Here is a 24,741-nt window from a genome sequence, read left to right as displayed (position 1 = left end):
AACCTTAAATTGCCCTGAAACATACTTTCTTCCATTGTACTAAACATACAATTGACCCACAATGACACTAAATTTGTGAATTTGCTCAACACAAGTCCATCATCATTCGTACCACTTGAATTCTGCAGTGACAAATATGCAGGCAATACAATCATCAAGTTGCATACAGTATTTTTCTGACTGCCCATATATACTAAACCCATAATGACAACTAGTAACTGTCATAAAATTCTTTTGAAAGTGAAAGAAATAGATATACAGCTAACAGAGATAGAGATTCAGCCACTCTGTTAAAAGGATGAGAGAGGATTGGGACAAAGTGTCAAAAACACTGAAACTCACCAAAAGAAAGAATACCGTTGCACACCAAACTCACAAACAAACTTTCCAGGCTCGCATCAGTGAAAAGAATGCTCTATAATACTTCCATCCGTGGGGCTTTGTGTCTTGCGGATCAACAACAACACACAAAAAGAAAGGTTACCAGTACGTTTACACAACCAAACATTTGACAATCCGCAGCCCTACTGGCGCATCAAGGCGTGTAATTGCAACATGATCACGGGAGCGCTGAGCCGCGCACGGATGTCAAACGTGGAGTTAATTCTTCACATTTACAGACCGATGCTCCCCTGGTCATGTCTGAGTACATGCTTGCTTGCCTTGTAATGAGTTTGGAGTTGTGAAGTCACAGTTTTTTCCCTTCCCCCTTGTTTATTCCTTCTACCAGCCCGATGTAGACAAATGGTATGTGAGGAGCTAGTCTACTTTCAGACACTACAAACATTTTCTCTATTTATCTTTGCAGGTTCATTGTACCATGGGCTGTGCCAGTGTTGTATGACACTGGTAAAATTGATGTATGGCATCTTTTAAGATGAAACATGAATACTCTGCCAAAAGAAAACTAGATGCTTTCTGCATATATGTTGACAGCAACTCCCGGCAATCATAGCCAGAATATAAATGTAAAATAAGACAAATAAATTGAGAAATACATAACACATTGAGTGCCTTGTGTTCTCATGTTATCAATCTTTGGTGCATAAAATGTGCAAACAATGGCAAACCAAGCAGAAAACTCTCTCAACATCTCAACAAGACTGAAAGAAAACACTGAAATCCCCACCGGCAAATTGTCTGGGTATTTCCTTTCATTCGTTGCACTTGCTTTCCGTTTACCACTTGCTTTTGCTTTTTGCTGATTATTTCTCTTCCTGTGGGATTCCTACATAAAAAAGAATAATAATCTAAATGTCATGAATTTAATCACTACAGCAAAACACAGATTCAACCATACTGTAATGTGAAAATAACACAAAAAGTATGAAATAAAGAAGAAAAATTAAGAAGAAAAAAATATAAGATGAAAAATACACAGCAAGACTTAGTATCCCAACATGTATGTGGATTCTGTTAATGCAGAGAATACATCAGTGAAATTGGAGGAAAATTGGACAATCTGTTCAGAAGCTATGCATATTTAATATATTGATTAAAACCACATGCCATCTCATCAATGGATAAGAAGGCTAGAAAAATGAGTGATGTCACAGAAGTGGATTGATGTAAAGAGAAGTCTACAAAATTTCATTTTTTTAAGAACAGTACAACCTCCTTTAAACTTATCACTGACATATTTATGCTAGATGTAATATTATTCCTCATGCCTTCTGAAGGAGGTAAGTCTGATACTCCTTCATTATGCTAGAAAAATGAAAATATATAGAATTTCCTTTATGTTTTCGTTACATCTTCTACTTCTATGACATCACAAACTGTAGTAGCCTGCTTTTCTAGCAACGGTGGCACTAAGATATCAACAATTCATAACTTTGAACTGATAGTACAAATTTCCTCAAGATTCACTGCTACTGCTGGATTCACTGAGTCTACAGATGCATGTTGGGTTGTTTACCCTTCAAGAAGTTGTGTATGTGAGCGTGTTGGTGATGTGCACATGTACATATGTACACATAGTGTACATGTGTAGGGGCATTTTGGTAGGCCTATGTGTACTTTGCAATAATATTTACAGCAGAGACAAATATGTTCCTGAATAACATAAGTGAAATCAGAGCAACAGACTGGCAAAAATGTGAGCAAAATTAAACAACTAATGTTAGTCAAAGATATTTGAATATCTTAAGATCTTCCCTCATTTCACAATATGAGGCAGTATCTAAACAGAGCTATATCTATCAGGAACTTTTAAATTACTCCAAAACAAAAGAATTTTAAGGCATAAATGATGAAACATGAGAGTGATTGAAAAGCAGAATTAGATTGTGATGTGACTGATTTAAATTGAGAAGTGTTATCCTTTCTGAAGCGGCATGTCCACATGAAATCATCTGAGTGTTATCAAGGTCACATGACAAAGACATGGACATCAAGATGCCAAGAAATGCTACAATCTGCAGACATTCAAACTGTCAGGTATTTCTTAACGTTTGTCTCATCAACAGTATTTGCCCATCAGCAGCTGCATTTTCATTTCCTCAAATATGCTTCTCTCTTCCAGGCTTATCTTCTGCATCAGCCAGTTTCTTTTGGCTTTTAACTTCTGGGCATTCCAAAAGAGATAAAAATATTATGCTGAATGGACCAAACTATTGTGAAGCTTGTTTTCTGACATTATTAATGTCAAATTATTACAAAAGTAAATAACTAAGAATAAACAAACACTTCAGACAGTGCATTTGTAAGACACATGCAAAAAAAAAAAACAACAACTACCAAATCATGGAAACCAGGAAAGTGTTCAAAATTCATAAACCAGACCTTCCGTAAAACAGTAAGGAGGCATGGATCATTATGTATTTCATACAAATACATGTATAAATATCTTGATAAGATTTAATTTCAGAAGCAACATTTTTCATGAATTATTTCTGTGTATGTTTTTCCAAAAGTTTTATAAATTTGACATTTGACTATCTCTCATTATGGTTGAAATGAATCAAAATAGCAAAGGAAAACATAAGTACATCTCAAAGAAAAAGCAAATAAGAAGATGAAAAATAACAAAAATGGGAAAACCTACACAAATGTGATTTGGTCTGGGCATGTGATCAAATATCCAAATACCCCTATGTCAAAGGGCAAACTCAAACAATGAAAAATAAAAATGAGAAACCAAAATGATACAAACAAAATTACTGCCAAACAAGAAAAACTGATTAAAAAAAAAAGAATTGTGATGAAACAGATTAATTCATAATGTATTCCTTCTGAGATTCTGACATCCACATAGACTTTACACAAGACCCCATTGTGTAGCCTACTTGTAGGCAAAGAGATAATGTGCGTCTTCTTCTGAAGCATTCTGAATTGTGATAAGCATTTGTGCATTGATTGTCATAACAAAGTGAAGAAAAGATTGATAAGAAAGATTATCTTTGCATGTTAACAGAAAAACAGATTACAGGCAAAAGAAAACCCAAAACAAACACACAGCAGAAAACCAAACCTCCAAGCAATGAAAGTGGATTTAAAGGCCACACCGGTAACTTATTGGATTGTTTCCTGTTATTCCTTGGTCTCCTTTTTCTTTCTGAACTTGCTCTCTCTTTTTGACGTTTCGCTTTTACTTGTTTGGCTTTTTGCTGTTTTCTTTTTTGACGTTTGGCTCTCTTTCTCTCTGGATCCTAAAATGAAAAAAACATTTAGCACAAGAATTATACAAATCCAGACACAAATTATACAAAGATACAAATACAAAGCATATTTTAGCAACCTCTTTATACACACCCTTCTTCGCAAAGATGTTTACGTACAAATGGAAATCATAATCTACTAGATTCAATACATTTTCGGAAAAAGACTTTGCTACTGATTGCCTTCTAAATAAAAAGGCCAATACAGACCAACAAAATTGATTCCCTGAAAACAGAGGACTACCATCTCAAGATAAATCTCACCTCATGTACTACATCGTACACTTTCTAGGAGAAAAATACTGATATGTTTCCAGTTAAACAACAATAAGAATACCTTCAGTATTCACCAGATTCTTTTTCCTATTTACATGCCTATGGCATTTCAAATACCATCACATCAATGTGTCCATCCCCGGAGCTGGCCTGAAGATAAGACTAGGAACAAATACAAGCAACATGAGCTGGGCCTGGATGTAATGATATGTCTGACTGTGAAACATAACTCAATTGTTATGATGCATGTCTTCATGTCATACAGCAGGGACTGGGCCTACAGGATAAGAGAGTGCTTGCACACTCCAGTAGCCAGCCTGCCAGCTGCACATACCAAAACAAACTTCCACTCCTATGAGAGAAAGAGATGGAGGGAAGCACAGACAGACAGACATACAAACAGATGGAAACAGAGAAACAAAAACAAAGAAGCATTTAAGAGTTTAACAAAGAACCTATCTGTTATCACATTTCCCAAACGGTGTATTGTAAACAGAGTGAAAACTAGTGGTCATACATTTCAATGACTCACCATGACAACCACCAGACTGCTGGTGATATTCCACACAGCCCCTATACCCTAAACTCCATCACCATGCAACTCTATACTCTTGTATGCAAGTAGTATGCATGCATAAATGCACATCTTATGGTGGAAGTGAATACAATATCAAGCTTGTCATGATCTTTTCAACTGTACTTTCAACAGAACTACATTAAAACATTCCTCCTGACAACCAGTGACCGAATATAATTTGAGAATCATTTTGGGACAAGTGGGATTCTGAGTTACTTTCAGACATACTAATATGAGTTGATTAGTATAAAATGTATTTCTAAACATGTTTACACACAAGTTCTTCTGCTCATAGTCTGAAAGCTGTCAGAGAGAAAGAGAGGTAAGGATAGAGACAAGCAGAGACAAATAAAAAGAACTGAACCCAGTCAAAGTATGTGCAACTTTTCATGCACAACAGAGTGAAGAGTCAGTCATGGTCATGCTCTCTCCCCCAGCCACCAAGTCACTGCTATATTTAGGTCAGCAAGAAATGGAATGAATGGCTTGTTTCACTGGGGGCAAGGAATATTTACAATTCCTGCACAGCTACCAGTTTATTTCTCTAACCTCATTGTATCAGGGTGAACCATGCCTCCTGACGGTCTAAATATAGGAAATAACACTATGTCTGACAGCTTCTAGTAAAACTAAAAACAGGGAACAAGGTAACACAAAAGTTTTAGAGCATTGTCTGTGTTGTATTTCCATGTGTGGGTCAGAGGAGTTTGTGGAGGCTGTTTTATGCAGTATTCAGAGCGCCGGCTGATTGTGTGATTATCTGGCAGTGACCAAAATGTATAAATAGTGGAAAACACTTAACATGTACTTGAAGTTTAGAACTAAGAAATTAATGTTTCAGTGAGATAGACAGATGCTGTATTTAAAGCAGGGTTTAGACAAAATAGATTAATAGCTATCCCTTAACAATACTGCTACACATGATTCCCTTAGAAACATATACACAAAATTAACTATCCTAAAAATAACTATCCCCATTCGAAGTTTTGCGAATGCATGGTCTTCAGCAAGTTCTAGTCATCTTTATTTGTAAAGCTGGTCCATCAGATCTAGTTGCATCCAGGGTTAGTTTTTGAAGTAAATAAATTAGCCCATCTTTGAATTTTAACTCTATATTCAAGTATAGGCCTACCTAGACTTTTGCAGCAAAAAATGACTCACATCTAAATTTTGTCACAAGCAAATCATTTTGTATGATGTAATGGCACTAATATGGAATTTGAAACAACATTTTACCAACTTTAACTATCTAACAATATTGCTTCATCAACAACAAAAAAGATGTCAGATTCAAACACATTATGTCGGCTGCTTAGCTCTTTGAATTGTGTTCACAACTGGGAAGTAAGGCCCATATGAGCCTTGACAAAGACTAGCTCAGCATGTGTTTGTGGTAAGAGACAGTTTACAGAAAGGCTGAAGTACAACTTCGCAGGACGACTTAATGCATAATGCATACAGTTACAGGACACGCACTTGTGATATTCCACTCAAGCCTCAGGTCGACAATGACACAATCGGACATCCATAGTATATCAGTAATGAGTAAATTACCTTGAGAGACCAAAAATATGCAAAAAAAGTCATAAAGACATAGATATTAAAAGATGATAACTTACGTTCCTAATTACACAAACACAGAGAAAAGAACACTTCCAATATTTCCAGTTTCAAAGATATCATAGGCTGCTAGTGTTTGAAGTCCAGGTATTCTACGACCATGCACATAGCACATGTTGTTGTCAATATACTTATCCAATACATTTCACATCATTAATACAATTATGAGACTTTGAACACACACCATCAACATATTACCCAATAAATGTATTAGCACATGACAGTCAAAGTCCAATACAAAGACTGGTAGATAAGCACAGCCAAAACATCATTTTAGACTCCTAACCAACAACACTATACACCCCCCCCCCCCCCCATACAAGCACAAACCTAGTGATAAGAGTGTCATCCTCCCTACTAACTGATGCTAACACTGTATTGTCTTTAAACTCAGAGGGCAGCATACTGGTTTCTCATGCGTACAGATATGACCGTGTATGTATGATCTGTGCACAGCATTCCTCCATAGTATCTCCTGGAGGGTCATTCATTGATGTCAACATACACTCAGCCAAAAAAAAAAAGAAAGAAAGAAAGAAAAGAAAAGAAAGTACATACTTTTTCAAGTTCATATCTTTCACTGAAGATCTAGATATTAGGATATGCAAAGCAATAATGATTTTATTTGTGATGGAGAAAAATAAGGAAGGAATGGGAAACAAAAGAGAAGTAAGTGAATTTCCTACTTTGAAGATAAAATATGGTACATTGGTATTACAGGAGACAATGGGTATGCCAGTTGCTGATTTCATGAATTTAGGTTGAAATTCACAAAAGAAAAAAATGAGAGAAACAAAAGCACATTAAATAAAGAGTGTATATAGTATTAGCAGTGAATAGAGGGTTTCAATGTTGTTAGAAATGGTGATTTGAAGAGTTTGTTTGCAAAAACCGATAAGTCCATATTTGCCAAATGGAGATATTTGCGATTAAAGGTCAAGAAAAATAAAGAGAATAATAAGAAAATTTTGCTTCTTTTGACCATAACTTAAACAATATACCTTTATATGTAGTGACCAATATATAATTTAAAAGGTATTATTTTGTTATTTATGACAGAGATCATACTTCAAAATCTTCAAAAATGGACTAATCGGTTTTTGCAAACAAACCCTTCATTTGCTCAGTGAATTTACCAATTTGGATGAGGGATATACAGCAGTATCTAAACCAGAAAAGTACCCATTAGTATACACCTGGAAACCTATTCAACATTCATATAAACTCAAAGAATTGGGACTGACATTTTCAATCTTCTTTCCATTCTTAAGTGTTTTCAATTTTACTGATAATTCCACCCCCTAAATGTAATATTAAAGAATAGTCATTAAGAAAATCCTCGTTGTGGGATGAAAAGAAAAAATATTCAGTCATTTTTGTGACCCATCCACAAGATCACAAACTTCTTTTATTCTGACTCACAATACTGTGTGAGTCATATATCAAAGGTAGGTGCAGTTTTCAACCTACACCACCCTGGAAAGGCAAATGATCCATCATTAAGACAGAGATATATCATGCCCATATACAATTAATACCAGTCATTAAAATATTTTTGCATGTTTTTCCATGAGTCACAGGGTATCAACATTATTGTCACGGCTTCATTCAGCCAAATGCCGATGAGATTCTCACAGTGTTTGATATTGATTATATTGCAACCTATCACTTATTTTATAACACCACTATCTAAAATATAATACTTATCCTGCAAGGCTATGGTAGACTCAAATAATCTCATATTGTGTATGACAAAATCAGAACACATTCAAAAAAACATCAAAGATTTCAGACTAGATTGCTATAATAATCACCAATTAGAAGTTTAATGAAACAGGGTTCCTAGCAATAGATTACTTATGGACATGGTATTCTCTTGAGCCAGTACTTAAAGAAGTCACACATGCTATGTACGATATCTGTATTAAGTTACTTTTTCTCAGCAAGAATGGGATAAGATATCAAATGCTGCATATGGAAGGTGCCGACTACTGTATACGCCAAATATTTCGCGAGGTTTTTATTTTTGTGAATTTAGCAAGTCAGGTGCTATTCGCAAAATTAAAGACCGCGAAAATAATGACTCTGATATATACACGTATACATTTCTCCATTCAGTACATTACTCCATGATCGTGAATTTAACCACTAGTGAAATTGTTGGGAAGTCCCGATTCGCAAAAATTTAGACTCGCTAAATATATGGCATATACAGTAATTCATGGTCAATTTTTATAGTCAGGAGACAAAAAGGTGCTACCCTTGTCAAAATTATTTTTCAGATGCTTGACAAGTCAGAGCTATAGGGAGAAACTCTGGCATGCCAAAAGGAGTATATGTGTGATTACACTTGAGGCCCTGAGCATGATTGCATGGCCCAGAAGCCTGGTTTTGGGAGGTGGGTCAAGCAAGACGGAAAAGCTTGGAGTGTGAGCAGGGATGCGAGACTGACAAAACTCTTGCATATGTGTGCATGTGTGTTTGTGTGAACACATCAGCAAACATTGTAATTATCCGTTTGCTGAATGCTTCGCACACGAAGCCTTGATAGGGATGGGGTTATTTCCACCACCGGGCAAATATTTTGCAGAATACTTCTCATAGTATCAATTTCATGTGCTTATCTTAATACATCTACGAGCAGATTGTGCTCACACTGATTGAGAAGCATACAAGTTTACTATTACCCCACTTTGAGATTTTGATAGGGAAGAAAAAGTGCACAAAAGCCCCGGGGACACTCCAAAATGAAGCATGATGTTCTGTAGCTTATATCGCTTTGGTAATGGAAAGACTTACCGTTTGAGCTCCATTTTCATACTAAGGATACTGCCAAAGCCTGTTTGCTAAGTATGCGAATTTGGTTTTGCCTCCCTTGTGTCTTCTGCTTCTCTTTCCATTGAAGTGTTGTGAGATTTTTTTTAAAAAGGCAAAAAAATTATGGTGGGAGAGGAGTATGCATGATGCATGTAGTACCAACGTGGGGTACAAAGCTTTCAATTTTTTCCAGTTTCCTTTCACAATTACAACCTGTGTGGCACTGTCTGTTATCTAGACGATGACATCATTTTCCCCTATAGTGTGCTTCTCATTCTCACAGAATATAGTGTTCCGACGCCATTTTTAAATTCAAAGGATAAATTAAAAATACAAGACAATTAAAACAAACTTAAATTGTACTTTCCACCATTACATGGTACACTAGATCTAGTCAAAACAATGTGTTACAATGCCACATTCATTCACCCCCTCTTGCTACTATACCTTACTATACACATGATGTTCATTCTGAGGGTGCTCTGGATAGCTGCATTCTCTAGGTGCAGAATGTTTGTCAAATTACCATCATTTATCACTCCCTTTCTGTCAAATATGCAGTCATCTTTGTTGTCCTGTCTTTCTGCTTGGCACGTAAACATGGCAAATCTGCATCCTTTCTGCCTGTCACATAGAGTCGATTTGTGATGTTACAGTTGAACAAAGATATAATGAAAATATAAAGAAAATCCTGCAAAATTTCACTTTTTTATGAAAAGTACACATTTCCTGCATTTGTTATTGACATATGTTGAGGATAATATTATTCCTCCTGCCTTCTGAAAGAGCCAAGTGCTCATTCATTATGATGGAAAAATGAAAATTATTGAAATTTTTCTTTTTTCTTCTTACTGTTGTCCAACTGTGGCATCACAAATTTTGGTAGTCTTCTTATCCAATGTTAAAATCAATTACTTTTAAAAAGATCATCTGATTTTCCTCAAACTTCACTGATGTATTTCATCTTATATTTCTGCACTTACTCAATACACACTTATATTTTGGCTTCATTCCCATAAAATACAAGTGAGTAATCAACTTGGTATTTGGTTTCTCACTTTGGGTAATAATTCCATGTCGAAAGTAAATTATCATGTTTTCAAGCTTTTCTTCCTGTAACAAAGTTAGTCTATCAATTATTGATGTTTAGCCTGCAGTGCAGTGATACATGTATTGAAATGTATCTTTCTTACCATTTATAAACAATAAATCATGAATTGATTGTCTTTACAACCGAGAGTTATTACCTTCAGACACTGTTTGAACACCTCTCCACCACTTCTATTCATTCTGCTAGATCCATTACACACCTTTTGCTTTAAATCCCCTCCCTGTTTCTTTCTTGTTAAAGGCTACGATCAGCCTGCTGTTCATCCGATCAATACAGACGACTATTTACCAAACTTCTGACTCATGGCAATTTTTTTTTTCCTTTTCTCAGAGCCCTTCCCATCCGAGGCTCCAATTAGAAGAAACCTAGGCAACCCCAAGAGAGGGAAGTTGTTTGCAAGCGCACGTTTTTAGAATGAGGGAGAAAGTCGCAACAGTCGCAATTCACAGAGCTACTCCAGATATTACCGTTAGGGGGACCTAGTAATGCAGAAATTTTACAACTGTTTAGCACACATGCATAGCATTCCATTCCTACTAGCAGTGTATGGCAAAGCCATGTCCTCTCTACATTCTCAGTTTGTGAGCTCGTATTGAGCGACTTGATGAACTTCTTTTTGATTCTTCTGATAAATCACTGGTATTTTTCCCTCATCTAATCTTTGAAAGACTACACAAGATTCATATTAAATAATTTGTTAACAGATATACCAAAATATATATCTATATGGTTTAATTATCAAATGTCTGAAATAGGACCTATGCTATCCTTCTCCATACAGATCTATTTTCAAACTCACATATTCCTGAAGAGAAATTACACAAAAGTAGGAATATGATGAATAGCTTGCTGTTTTCTTGGCATCTAAAATCCACACAGACATGCCCTATAAATCATCTCAAACATTATGGGTAGGGATCAGGGGAACACAACACACCAAGATTTATTGCCTTCTATTGTTTATCATCTAATGTTGTATACCATTGCATTTGAGTAACAAATAAAAATGCAAACTTTGCCCACAATAATGTGAGGCAACCATGTGAACAAAGAGCACAATGTAAAGATAACAGGTGGAACCCTCCTTTGTGAGAACGATTTATTGGTCCTAAAATGTTGTCTATATTTAAAGGCAACTGGAACAAAGACAGCATTTGGATGACACATCTCGATTGTTGGGATGTCACGAAATGTTTCTGTATGGTTAGTGAGACATAAAACAGAAATTCCTTGACTTTAAATTTGTGAGCAAAAAATACCTGATGAGATCACTGAATATCAAGTTTCTGATTTCGGTACTATAACATTTTCCAAGATTCCAAGATTCCAAGAGTTCATGATGCGAACTTTTCCTACCTGATCCCCCAAAAATTTCTACAGAAAGAATAAAAAAGTGGTTACCTGAGCATAGTGTTCAGAAGATCAACTCTAAAGTTTGCATGTCATCAAGTATGGATATCAAAGATTAGACATTCAAACACATTGGGTTGTGTGAAACACCTGTCAACTTGCTTCAGAAACAAAAAATTCCTATTTCAAAACACTCGTTGACTTTCAAATTTAGGCAAAGGGTACAAAATATCTATACCTTTTGCTTTTCAAACTGATATCTATTATCTCATATTTTCAGCTAATCACATAATTTTATAGTTTTCTCCATTTTAATGTCTGTGACTTTATCTATATAAGGTAATATGGTGACAGTTTACATTTGTACATATCTCACAGTGATCCAAATAATGCATCTCATCTTATTAAACAAAACACTGTGGTTGTTGTTTGACATGATTTTACACAAAATGTGGTTTGAGAGTTCAAAATTAAAGAAGGCATTCATATCATAGATCTGTGTTCTGGTCTAATCATTGCTGACCTCTACGTGGAATAATTGAAGCTCCTTGATAGGATTGCTAAGCAGTGAGTTAAATATTGCCTCTGGAAATGACCGTAAACTGAAATCCATCCAGGTCAACTATTCCCAACCTGAGCCACAGAAATATCTGGACAACTGAAAGCTTGTAATTCATTTCAGAATTAATCAAATTTCTAAATCCATTAGTTATTCACTTGTTATGTTCAGATGGTGATCATTAACCTTGAGGACAGCTAACCTCGAGGATAAGTTCCATGGGGTGCCAAGTGTCACACAGTCAATTTTGTTATGAAATTACTCATTCCTTTGATGAAATGATTGATAAAATGACTGATTCAATTACTGATTTCATAACGAAATCAACCATGGGACACTTGGTGCCCCATAGAACTTATCCTTGAGGTTAAGGATCACTGTCTGAACGTAACTGTTTTTGCTTTACATGTAAATCTACTATGTGGCTGGCACACACCACTATGTTCAGTATGTGTTAGCATAAATGTCATATATGCGTTAGCATAAATGTCATATATGCATGAGCTATAAATAACAAATTAATTGCTTTCTACTCTACATGGTACAATGCACACTCAATAATTTTAAGTGATTCTGCATGCATGATGAAACCTTTAGACAACTCACTACAGATCATTTGCACAGGAGAATTTAAACTACTACATAACAAATAGACATGTCACCATTTCATCAGGAAACAATATGCTGAAAATTGAAAAAAGATGTTTATCTGAAAATAGAGATATGATTTCTTGATGAATACTGGGTAAAAACAACAAACATCATACATGTACATGCCATTTTCATTCTTCCGTAAACGCTATGAAATTGATGCTACCAGATATGCCCCTTTGATAAATTTCAAAGAGCATCAATATTGATCATTCAGGTAACTAATATTCATTTACCCTGCATAGATACAATAAGTGTTAATTAACCCATTGAGGATGAGTCCCAAGTATACTCAGGCAAGTGTCTATGGGAAATGTGTGCTGTATCAAAATCAGCCAGTCTTCAATGGGATAAAGATATCAGCTACTTTCATTTGTAATTGAAAGCTTTGAGACATTCGTTTGATGTTCCATGAACTGTTAAATCTCTCACAATATCTGGCTGCAAGAGTTTATTACTAGCAAGCCAGGGATACAACTGTATGTTGTCCGTAACCAGCTTTTTAAACACACATACACTCGCACACACAGAAACACACACACACACACACATCACAGTGGTGCGCCACATAGTGTGCAATTCGAATTTTCCAATATAATCCTCTTTGTAGGAATGATCCAACTAATCATAATGAAATTCCTAAAGAATGAGGCTAATCCAGATATTGAGGCAGCAAGCATGCCAAGAGGCACTTCATCACAAGGAAACTTGGAATTACTATACTCAAATTCTTGATAAAATGGTATGATCCACAACAACTGTTAGAAATCTTTTATATACCAGTATTTTTCTTCTGATCACTGCTAGTGAAACTATACTATTGTTCAAAGAAGTGCTTTGACCTGTCTTTCAATTTCAGTTCTGTAGTGGAAAAGGGAGAAAATCAAGCATATTTATAATTTTTAGACTAAAGAGTTTCACTAAATTGCTGATTCAGATACCTTCATGACATGCAGCAAATTTCTGGTAATATGATAGAAGAAGATGATATTCACATATCATTATCATGCTATAATGGCACAATAGCCACATTACTGTGACAGGAAGATGGATATATAGTCACAAAGCTCACTACAAGTTGAAAATGTAAGTAGCTGGGTGTTAACATGGAGCTACGTAGCTCCATGGTGTTAATGGAGACTTCCACACATGTGAAAGATGATATCGTAAGCATGTTTCTAGATACATTCACTGGCAGAGATGTACACCTTTTCTTATCTTCAAATTTGTGATGCAATTTGTGACACAGTTATAGCGTGGCATGTTGTTTGTGGTTTGCAGTCTCCAAGAATAGTTAATGTGTTTTAGATATGTAATTACAAAGATGTAGGCCTACATCCATACCATGAAAAGCCTGAAGAAAGCTCCCATGTAAAGCATGCATGGGGTGTGGGAGAAGTGATTGTTGTTTCTGCATCTCAGGTGGTTCACTGAACTTTACCTGTTCAGGACAAGGTCAGCTGAGGTCAATCCAATAAAATGTGGGAGGATTATCTGTTTGTTTTCACTGGTCTTGACAACCTTGAGGGAATTGGGGGGGGGGGGGAGGTGTAGGGGAAGGCTGCAGACAGTCTCTTCAGATTCTACATTCTGCAGCTGATAGGGCACAGATTATGTAATCAGGGGGTCTGACATTTACCCTTAGATTTGTGGGTGAATAATAGTCTAAAATTCAGACAGTAAACAGCTATGAGAGAACCTACAGTTTTGAGTTTAATGAAGATTTCCCAAGCAAAAAACAACACAAAACAAAATAAGACAAAACAAGACAAAAAAAACCACTACTTGCAAGATATCGATAAAATATGTTTGCCTTTAAAATAACTTACATTTTATTGTATTAGAATTATACACACCAACATCTTTTGTAAGACCATTTGTAAGAAAATGAGAAACATCACCTACTTCCTTCTGTGCAACTGAAGTGCTGTTCAATAGTCTGTCAAGGAAAGGCTTACAATAACAAATGTTTCCAGCTATTCTCTTTAAGGTTAGTTGGTATGTCTGAGCTATCACAAGACACATGGGATTGAACTCATTGCCCACTGCTACAGTGCTACTAAATAGTCACAGCGCTTAGTGATATGATAAAATTGGAACAAATGTCTAGTACTTCATCTATCTGATCTTATGAAATCATTCAATGGTCTCCAGGATGATTTAACAGCAAGGAAAGAAATCTGCACATAATACCTACATGTATATCATGCATCTTTATGTACAGTTAATCTAAAATAGCATGATACAGCAATCTTAGCAGAATTCACCGACATTTTCATTGGCAAAGGTATATCATGGTTTATGTTGACAATTGGCTGCAAGCTCTAGTAACAATATTTTTATGCGAGCTTACAAATTGAAGGTTTATCCTGCTTTATGGTCTTCTAAGCCTTTAAAAGGGAAGATGAACAACAGAGGATCAATGTGATAAGATCTTTCACAGATCAAACTGTGTAATCAGATTTAGTGTTTATGGCATTCCAGCTAGATCAAGGAGCCATTATGTGCACCTTTGTCAGAAGCATACAGGACTTCTCATATCTTAGAGGTGACAGTCATAAGACAGCACCATCTCTACCAGGTTCACACTGTAGAAATAATATTCAAAAAAAGTTTACAAATATGTTTTGTAATGTATAACTAAACCTGTTTGGGGATAGTGACAGTGTGGTCACAGATATAAGTCTCATCATCAGTCTGCATGCAGGCACTCCACATAGAATGACTGTATCACTAACACCTTGGCTTGTCAAAGATAAAACTCTTTATAGGCTTTATTAATGAATACATGCAGAAGTACATGCACACACATATTTATATTACACACTAAGGCAGGAGTTAAAACAAGGTCAAGCTTGGCTCTACCCTATAATTGAGTTTAAAAAGTCAAATCATTAAGATATTATAAACACACACCCGAGTAAAGGCTGATTGGAAGTACGTCCAGAACATGATTGGTCACATCTGACATCAGAAACTTGTTTGGAATTAATGCAATTCAATTGGAATTCAGTCTAACCAAAGACAAAAAGCAAAACAGAACAAAAAATGGTCAAGTAGCAAAATATGCATTCAAGTCCAAGTGTACAAACAAGTTTTGTTATTCTAGTGTAAAAGCCATCTTTACCATCCTCACCAACCCCTACCATCCATTATTCATTAATCCCTCTCTATCCACCAGTTTCTCTATCAACATCATCTTTTCAGTCCACCAGGAAACATCTTTATCCATCTCATTTCTCACTCTACATGATCTACTCATAATCTTGTTAAAATGCCTCTACCAGTAACAACAAGGCCTCAATTGCCTCTTTCAGAATCCTTCACACTCTATAAATGCTTTCCTAAGCCTCACTCATCCCAAGGAGGTGAACCTCATCTCCCTGCTCATTCTATCTATGCCATTTGTCAAAACTGTTGAGTATTAAGAGGAAGGGCTGAAAAAACAATGGATTGAACACCTATCATAGTTGGTCCTCTCTAGAGGAATTTTCATGAACATCATCTTCTGTACTTTTCTTCAAATGTTCTTTGGTGCTTGTATGTAGTCCTTTTTAAAGTGATACAAGATCTCTCAGTTTGATTTATACTGGCATGATGAAGAGAACAGCAAGGTAGGTCTACATTACAAGACTGAACTGATGATGGCAAGAAGTGGACTTATCTTTTATCACTATGATATCAATGCCACTCTCACCTTCTTGCACCATCATCAATACCTCCATCACCACCGCCATCACCAGCATCACTACCACCACTCCAAATATCACTAACCTCACCAATACCACCAATACCACCATTACCATCACCACCACCATCAACACCACCACCACTTCCATTATCACCATCATCAATACTATCATCGCCATCATCATTACCTCCACCATCATCCATTTCTTATAAAACTTGTCCTCTTCTTCTTCCTCTTCATCTTCCTTCTCCTTAAACTCATCATCATGTTTTGTATTATCAATGCTTATATCATTAAATTCCATCCTGCCATTTACATATGCATACAGATTAAAATATATACATGAATTGCACTTATGAATTAAACTGATGTAATCATGTAAATAAATTTGCATAAATGCACAAAATTCAAAGGGATATGAGGACAAGCTTTATAATGTATTAAGATACAAGTGCATGTCATAGGCACATGCTCTCTGACCATAAAGAAAATTGGCAGCAGTTACTTCTGTGAAACTGGACCATCCCTACACGATGCTTATGGTGTAACCCACATCACATCACAGCTTCACTCACCACTTTTACATTCCAAGTCTATGCAAGTGATGCAGAGAGACCCATGGGGCAGCCTGATATCCAGCAATGCTACGATATTGATCTTGCTGTCCCAATGTAAACAGGGTCACACATATTAGCAGGATATATGACACAAGCAAAATAGTGGCAAACATCATTAGGGCATTTCTGAGGGGCATTCCAGACATTTTGTTCCTGGCCCATCCTGCTTTACTGGCCATCACACATCCTAACCAATGGCCGCTTCAGCATGGTCACATAGTAAATCACCTTGAACCCATTCACACTTAAAACTTCTGTCCATAAAAAGTCTGTAAATAATGTATTGACATACATTTTTTCTAGAGTCTGTATTTACATTATCAATTCCAAAGAAAAGCCATTTTTTGGGATATCCATCATAAGATGATGTACATTTTAGGGCCTACTGAGTATCAATATCCCAATGGAATCCTATTTTCTTTGCTGACTTTTCCACTAATAGAGTATCAATATTCTAACTTTGTGAGTGAATTTAGCTTGAAACCACTATAAAAGAATTTTGCAAGCAAATCAACATGCAGGGGCACTAAAAAGATGGACAACACTTGCATGATCATTCATTGATGCAGTTCTGAGAAGAATTCTTCTTCTGCATAGTATCCCTGGTCAATAATCTGATAAATGGACACTAGTATGAAAATATCATAATCCACACTACAATCGACACAATAAGTCTGTCATTAGTCAAATATTTGTTCATCAGTGGTCTGATAATCTTTAAAATCTGAACTGGGCCATCTAGGGTCAAAGAGGGATAATTAAATCCTCATCTGTGGCTAATTAGCAGTCACTTAACTTGAAATGGATCAGTGAAGAAAGCTATGTTGATTGGGCTGTAAGAACCAGACTGCCACATTTTGTTTTAATTTGGGATCTATCTCCACTAACCGCCGCCCCCCATGCTTGTCACTTAGAACCTTTCTCATGTCATAATGTTATATCAATTGGTAGCCTCATTTCTCATTCCAATGCACATATCTGTCAAAGGCATGTACCAAAAATCTCTAGCTCCATGGGTCAAAGGCAATATTACGATGATTGCATGCCATTGCAGAAACTTCTGAAGTGCCATGGTAGCTTCTCTTACCAAACAGTGTTTTTCTTTTTACCTGTCAGTATTTGTTGTAACTCTTCCAAGAATGATTTCATAAAACAGATAAATATTCTTGTCACATTTGTGTCATGACATTATTACTTTCACACAAGCACAATTTCTTGAAAAACATGTAAAGACTGCTTAATGTCACTACATGAATGTATTCAAGAGAGATATGGATAAAAGAATAATATGTATTTAAGCACACAGTTACACACACACACAAACACACACACACACACATACATTTCATATACACAACACTCTCACACACACCTATTTTTTTTTAAATGATACTTATTCACTTCCATGCAAATAGTACCACAAACATCAATTCTTTTGGGTATCACCCATACACACACACACACACACACACACACACACACACACACACACACACACACACAAACGCAAACTCTCACTCACATGCCTAAGATAATTTCTCACTGGTTTGTTGTCATATAACCCTGGATCCCAGCAGGAGCTTTCTCTGCCATAATTCTTCTCTCCTCAACTTATCATGGGCATGACAAATCAGAAGTAGGTTTGTCACTGACAATGACACAGAGCTCCACTTGTATAAACCTTTCTGAACAACATCTTACCGTGTCCATGGAGCTACACCTTGAATCCACTCCAATCCAATGTATTTACACATTTTTAAAATCAAAATATAGCTCAATATGGAGTAGAACTTGAGAAGTAAATACTATAGTAGTAGTAGGCCTGTGGTTCCAGTTACTCAGATTGCACATTACGTGTATACATGTACAATGTAGGGCCTATTTATTATTTCCTACATATCATAAAATCAATTGCTCATATGTTGCATTCTTAAAAGTGGGACACAACCTCTAAAAGTTATTTCAAACATACTATGTGATACAGCATCCACATATTTTATAAATGAGCATTCAAAATATGTGTTCATACTTATTTCAATAATACACTGTACGGTAACTGCCAAATATTTCCATAGCCAGTCTAATTTTTCATGATTTGGGATTTACTCCCAATTTTGTGAGTGGCTGAATTCACCATCGTGGAATACACAGTAATGAGTGGGAAATGTCCAAATCTACAGCAGGATCAGAGTTAACATTTTCACTTGTTGTTAAATTCCCAAATAGTAGCACCCTGACTTGCAAAATTTGAGATGATATGAATTTCACAAAACATATGGTGCATACAGTATTGCTCTAAAAGATTAAAGTTTGGAATGTTAAAAAAAAAAATGATTCTGTATATGGATTTGGTATCATGGCATCAGCTTGTTGACTATGAATTACTCATTGTAGTGAATGGTTTGAATATTTTTTTCACATTCAGAGATAGCCGGATAAACATAGGACAAACTGAGCTGTCTCTTTCCTCTGACATGGGTGGTTTATTTCTTTTAGTTTTCCTGTTTGTTTGTTTGTTTGTTTTTCAGGGATGTGATTGAATGCAAACAAGGTCAAAATCAGGAGCTATCATTAGCTGGAAGCAAATCTGAGATGAAATAATGATTGTAACAAAATGCAACATGATATGAAACAAAACATAAATACGCCTGGTGGCTCACTTACAGAGAACCTCTAATTCATTTTAATTCTCGATACATTCTTAGTGTGTAACTGAGAAATAGAATCTCCTTATCTGTGATTATCAAGAAAGAAACATCCACACGTTATTGTTTAAAAAGTTGACTTATGTACTGTTCATATTTCTGAAAATCTTTTTAAACTCTGTCATAAAAAGTACTGACATATTGTAATCAATATGGGTAGATATCTTTAAAGTAAGTTTTTTTTTTCAGTAATAAACCATCTTGACAAACAAACAAACATTTGCATGAACAATATTCATGATGTGGTTTAGTTCAATAAAATATGTGAGAGTGATTTAGTTGCACAAAGCAAAATATTGACAGCAGGAAATGAAGGCAGATGTTTGTTTGGGGTTTGTTTCTTGAAAACTAGACATATTTGTAGTGCTTAGCACACAACAGGGAAAGGAGGAGAGAGGAAGGAGTCATGGGAAATTGAAATAGAGAGCTCAACTTTTATCAATCTCATTATTCAAGTTCTGTCCTGTGGGTTTCATGTAGGAATAGTTAGCCTAACTTAAAGAGTCTCCTGGGAGTCCATGAATAGTGTGCTGTTCAGTGAATTATTCCTCACATTAGTTTTGAGAAATATTTCACTCTGAATTATCTGTATAGTGGAAAACATTCTTCAGCTCTGAAATGGCTAGATGCATTAAATGTGGTTCTGCCTGAAGCTTATCAAGAGTGAAAAAAGAGGACAAAATTAACTCAGCAAAGCACGGTCAAGTTATATCCTACACTGACATACATCAACCTGGTGATAAAACATTATCAGTACAACCCTTAACACAATTTTATCCTGATTACTCAAGAAACCATCATGTCTATAGTTACAATCACTACAACAAAGAAGACATTTGGTTTGATTTTTCCTTAGGCCCTATATCTCATGGTGCACAGATTTTTAAGTGTACTTCATACATTGCTGGAACCAACCTCACAATTTTGATGAAGTAAACCAGACCCCATAAGGTAATTAAATACATCCGGTCACAAAATTATTTTCATTTCAAGATTCTAACTGCATAAACTTGAATTCACATTTGCATGTCATGGTTGATTTCAAACATGGAGTATTTTCCTTTTTTCTCCCAAGGTATGCATTACAGTATCACTCAGATTGCACATTGTAATACTATACCCATCAGATACCAACGTCAAACTCTGGTATAAGGGCAATATCTTTGGGTATTGGCTGAAACCTTCACTAATGCCTTGAGCACAGCCTTGTCAGCTGTAAATAATTGACTTTAGTTGACACATTATCTACATTCCTCAGCTGTTCTCACTGAAGTCTTTTGCAACAGGTGCAACATTCTTTAAGTAGAGGGGGGCCACTCATTCCTTCAGTTTCATCATATACACTCTGAAAAGCAAATAGACAAAATGTTGAAGATTTTAAATACATAAATGTTAACATTCTAGATAGAATGACATAAACATGATGTCACAATAGCCTAGTCAGCACGTGCACATTTTAATACATGTGACAAAAATTTTGAGTTTTGTGCAGTTTGGGTTTATACTGCAAACCACAACAGCAACCTTTGCATGATGTTTTTGGCACCTATTGTTACTATTGTAACTGTCACTGTTGTGTGACTAGTGTAAATTTAGTGTGAACAGTCCTCTTTGCTACGTTTAAATGATAACAAATTCTGGAGAAAATAGAAAGTTGTAAAGAAATCAAGACTCTCCTTTTTATATTCATAACAAGATTCTGAATATCAAACTTCATTTTTTTTTTCTGTCAGCGGTCAAGTGAAATGAGATCCATTTCTTTGGTGTGGAGGTAAGCTGTGTAAGCTGTTACCTTGCAGATAATGATCAAATTACTTCAACAAAAGGTTTAATAACCTCTCATTTAACTGTGTAAACAACAGACTGAAGTAAGCAGCACACAAGCAGGACTCTAAGTACATTTTCCTCAAAGTAAGATGGTAATGGATAGGGTCACAGTTAATAACACTTGGGGAAATGAAGTGTCAACTCCATTGTAGCATTTTTCTTCCAAAATCAGGAACATGATGCCTGGGTGTGGTTTCTTCCTTTGGTGCCCTTACATTTGCCAAAATCATATATATATATATATGTCAAGGCTCGACATTAGCAGTGTCCTGCATGGGGCCCCACTGAGAATTGATGTCGGACCGCCAATTTTCCCAGAAGGCTATCTTTATTCATACTTATACAGTACGTATACCTGGTGATTGAATGCACCTACATACTAACGCAAACAGGTTAGGTTTATAATCCATCTGAACGTAACCTAGATGTAACCTTGTGTGATTGTCTGCTTCAGAAACAAACTTGGAAGTTTAAAATCCATGACGCATCCTGGTGGCTGATTGAGAATATAATTACTAACCTGTTCGTTGCTTTGTTTCTTAAAACATGCCCTTCATTGGCAGGATGGAGCATTTTAAAGTCATTTTAGGTTTTTATCACATATACATATAATACATATAATTGAATGCTGGAAATAACATCTACCACACCTTCTAAAATGCTATGCACATTACTATGTATGGAAGCATGGCAATCAATAAGATCAGTTGTAAGTACAAAAGCTATACAGGATTAGTAGGTAGGCCTATAGATAATAGATTACCTGACATTTCCATCAAGGGTCTACAAATGATTTGCAGTGCATGCCAACACAAAGATATGCATCTATCTTAGCCAAAGTAAGGTAATAAGAGGATTTTTCTTGTAACATAATTAATGACATGTTACTTGAATGAAGACTATTATATGGTGATTTTACAAGACTGCCTTTGTCACTCTTTTCTTAATTTTCCTGTATGCCATGTACATGTGCTGAATATGATTTCTTTTTTTTTGTGGAGATCATATCAAAAGAATTATCACTTGCAGCAAGTACAAAGTTAAATTTTACACGTCATCACATTGAAAAATTGCAAGCTGTATCATTTCATTCTTTATCTTTGACACACACATGAATGCACGTACACACTCTCTCTCTCCTTTCACATACACACACATTTCACAAATGCTTACATCTGCAGGAAAGGCTAATACACTTAGCAACATACCAACACAAATTGATTGAGTATTGCTGAAGTACATTGACCTCACATGTCCAACTTGGCATCCCCTTATGTCATTTTGTGGTTTGGGAGGAAGTTCAGGTTCCCCCACCACAAAACCACAGACTCTTTCAGCATCTTCCTACCAAGTAAATAGTCAGATCACAGACAAATAAGAAAGACAGGTCAGTGGCAGGTCAGGCTCTGGATATATGCAGTTCTAGGGTATACATATTTCTGCAAGTATAATGAGTTTCAGAGATTGAAGTCTCTTTCCACATTTATATCTTACCATTTATATCATCCTGTCCTGAAATAAATTTGAAACATGTCAACTTGCCTTCTCATTGACCCCTTCCCTTACTAATTTTGTAATTTCTGACCATTATTTTATTCAGTTGAAGGTAAATAGTAGACTATGAAAGTAAAATTTCATATCTTGACAAACTAAATGGCTCGTGATTTAATCCACTATTCTATGCAAATAAAGGAAACAAACCTGAAAGTAAGGAATGTCACTGAAATGCAAGAAACAATTAGAGAGATTGAGTAAGTTAAGACAAGTATTAAGAAGGTAACATTTTCCACAAGTAAATTAAACTATCTTACTTAAAAAAAATAATCAACTAAGTTGCAACATTGGATAATACTTACAATGAGCACAGCTTTCTCCAATATGGAAAAAAAATCCTTCTCCAAATCTGTTCCTCTATACTATTTAGACTGTTTATAGACCGATATTTGAAATAATTAATTTTCTCATCTTTTCTATCACCCTTGCCCCTCATTTTCTGTGTCTAATGTCATCACACCTGTTACTCTAGAATTATTATCTTTGCCCTCTGCCATCCAATGTTTCAGTCTCTTATTCTGACATTCAATACGATCTTTTATTCTGAGTGCCTCATTGAAATATTCACACTCCAATTCTCTCTCTCTCTTTTTCCCCCTCTCTCTCTTCTCATCTATCATTCGCAATACCATAATGCTCATCTTGAATATATTCTGTTCCCCTCTGATCCCCACATTTCTCTGTTCTTCACAACGTCGATGCACATATGCCCCCTTTATTATCTATTTTGCCATTTCAATATTGCTCTCTCATAATCCAAATTTCCTTCCCTCTGTCTTACCCTCTCTCTCTCTCTCAACCTTAACTCAATCCACCCCCATTAAGCATTAGAGTCCCAGCACTGCATATTCCTAAAACCCACACACAAACACCCAACGGCATAACGATAATTTTCCTGCATTACGTTCAAAATGAGTCATCATGGCCAGCAATTTACAAACAAGAAAAAAAAAGTATGGGGGGGGGGAAAGAAAGCTACACTATCACATCTTTGCTAAACCCATCCCAATCCCACTTTTGAACACTGGGTGGAGGCAAAAACAGTTGCATGGATATTTGCACAGAGAAGTATATCACAGTGTAACACAGAGAAGTAGATAATGACCGGGAATTCCATAGAGGTATATAGCCTGGTATGATGGTTTCTCAGTGTTTCTTTGTATAGTGCTCCAATATGACTCCTTGGAGGTTTGCGTCGACAGCTATGATCTCATTCCTCAATTTCATTTTAATGTCCTTTGTGTCGAGTCAACCAATGAGGCAAAGCCATGCAAGGGTTGTTGTTGTTGGATTTTGTTACAGTAATTGTATATTGTCATTATCATTATTATACAAAGTATGTCATCTGTGATGAGTACATGTTCATTCTTTGTCCTTTTATCTGAGGACAGTCAGTGTCCAGAATCAGAGCTCCGTGTGTGGGATGGGGGAGAGGAGGGAGGAATTCTTCTTGTTGCCAGCTAACTTACTGGTCCATGACCAAATTATTTATATCATTCATTATGATGCTGTTGGGGTAGAATATCCACACAAAAAACCCCAAACAAACTGTGATTATACAAGGGTTATTACCCTGTGCACACACACAAAAACCATACAATTGTACTTCTGCAAAACAGTGTGCAGACACACATTGTAATATAAGTAAGAGGATAGTACTGTACTAAGGCCATGGTGCTGATATTTTCCTGATCTTCAGTTGGTGATCATAATGACAGAAATATGAG

The 24,741-nt window shown here is 35.9% G+C and overlaps 1 pseudogene; it reads right to left on the bottom strand.

Moving 5' to 3' along the window:
• Nucleotides 1–24,741, bottom strand: part of LOC139708703 (tensin-1-like) — a 210,337-nt pseudogene that overhangs the window by 172,294 nt on the left and 13,302 nt on the right.

The sequence above is a fragment of the Diadema antillarum genome, unplaced genomic scaffold (genome assembly GCF_040938485.1).
Source record: "Diadema antillarum isolate AM-2024a unplaced genomic scaffold, OU_Dant_1.0 seq00001367_RagTag, whole genome shotgun sequence".
NCBI classification, from domain to species: Eukaryota; Metazoa; Echinodermata; class Echinoidea; order Diadematoida; family Diadematidae; genus Diadema; species Diadema antillarum.
This window is presented reverse-complemented; position numbering and strand designations above follow the sequence as displayed.